Source organism: Sinocyclocheilus grahami, unplaced genomic scaffold (genome assembly GCF_001515645.1).
Source record: "Sinocyclocheilus grahami isolate Dianchi unplaced genomic scaffold, SAMN03320097.WGS_v1.1 scaffold1071.1, whole genome shotgun sequence".
In the NCBI taxonomy this organism is placed as follows: domain Eukaryota; kingdom Metazoa; phylum Chordata; class Actinopteri; order Cypriniformes; family Cyprinidae; genus Sinocyclocheilus; species Sinocyclocheilus grahami.
The window spans coordinates 213,639-215,506 of record NW_015506250.1 but is presented as its reverse complement, the minus strand read 5'-3'; positions in this window follow the sequence as shown (position 1 = coordinate 215,506).

Sequence of the window (1,868 nt, the reverse complement as noted above, 5' to 3'; positions counted from 1 at the left end):
AAAAAGACTATATATGAGCATCAAGCACTTCTTAAAAGAAATCTTACAGGTGCAGTATGTAATATTGACAGCTACCGGCTGAAATTGGTACTGCGGTCCAAATTAAAAAATATTGGAGAGTTTTTCCCGCCTCATCTGCCTCAGACTCGATGCTCATGCAGGTTGCCAGGTTGAAGACTAGGGCTGGGTATCGTTAAAAATGTTTCGATATCGATACCGATACCTTGACTTCGATACCGGTTCCTGAACGATACTTTTTCCGATACCAATTTTATGAAATCACTGTTTAGCTTTTGGGTAAAACGCAGCGCTTGTCAATGTCACTTTTTACCTAACCCCGTCCAATCAATGGACAAATACAACACCGACCAATCATCCTACTTGTACAACAACTGAACAACAATAGAGAAGTTAATATTGCTGGTTACTGCATTTTTGTATTCAGTAATATTCTACAAAATGAGATACTAGTAATATGTTACTGCCATGGATATTTCAAATCATAGCAACCAAAGCGTCTCAGCTGGAAAAATGCTGTCCCACCAAAGTGTTCAAGCGCCTGACATTTTTCAGCAGGATAAAAACTCTTTAATAAATGCACGTTATTGAATATTTATTGTTAGGCATATAGCCTATTAGTCTTTTTTGCAATATACTGGAGCCAAACCTGAGAAAGTGGACAAGAATATTCCACTGCGTTCCTGGACACGCAATTTGCGTAGCTGTAATTCATGCTAATTGTGAAGGAGCGTGCACGAGTGCCCTATTTACGAATCATTGGAATTCATTTACATACACATATTTAACTATCAAATTGGACGTTTACGAAGAGTTTGTGAATCCGGAGGAGAGTTTTCGGGAAGGTCCGTTTTACGCGCAAATTACTCAGAATTGACTCCTATATTTACGAATGTTTCATGAATGAGGCCCAATGGACTTAATACAGGCTTATTGAATATTTATTGTTAGGCATATAGCCTATTAGTCTTTTTTGCAATATACTGGAGCCAAACCTGAGAAAGTGGACAAGAATATTCCACTGCGTTCCTGGACACGCAATTTGCGTAGCTGTAATTCATGCTAATTGTGAAGGAGCGTGCACGAGTGCCCTATTTACGAATCATTGGAATTCATTTACATACACATATTTAACTATCAAATTGGACGTTTACGAAGAGTTTGTGAATCCGGAGGAGAGTTTTCGGGAAGGTCCGTTTTACGCGCAAATTACTCAGAATTGACTCCTATATTTACGAATGTTTCATGAATGAGGCCCAATGGACTTAATACAGGCTTAATTTTCTTTATGCAAAGTACAATTTCTTACTTCTTTCTTTTGATTTTCGAGTGGCATACATATAACCTGTTATGATAGGTATCATGGAACTCACCCAGACAGAAAGAAAACATTGTTTGGTGTCTGGATAACCTCATCAGTGATGTGGGACCACATTAATAAAATAACCAGCATCAAAGAACAAGAGGCAATACAGACGACTAAACAACGGAGAAGCAGGAAACCACATCAGACCTCTACTTGTCAACATTGATCATAAAAAGCAGAACTATTCCTAAAGAGTGGACGGGGATTTGTTTATCCAGCTGGATTTCGTGGAGGAATCACACACCCAACTTTCTCAGATTTTGAGAATGAAAACGCAATTAACTTTCTACCAGGAGGTAGACGTAACGAAAGATCTCGAGATGAGTCTTCAGTTGGCTCAGCGCCAGTCTCGAGGATCACGGGAAACGAGGCTGAGTTGAGATCAGGAGACGAAGCAGTAGCAGTGGACCCGACGCTCGGGTCGGCCCCTCTGTTGTGAATCTCTTCCTGCAATTGTTGGGAAACAATCTGGGATGAAAGAGGG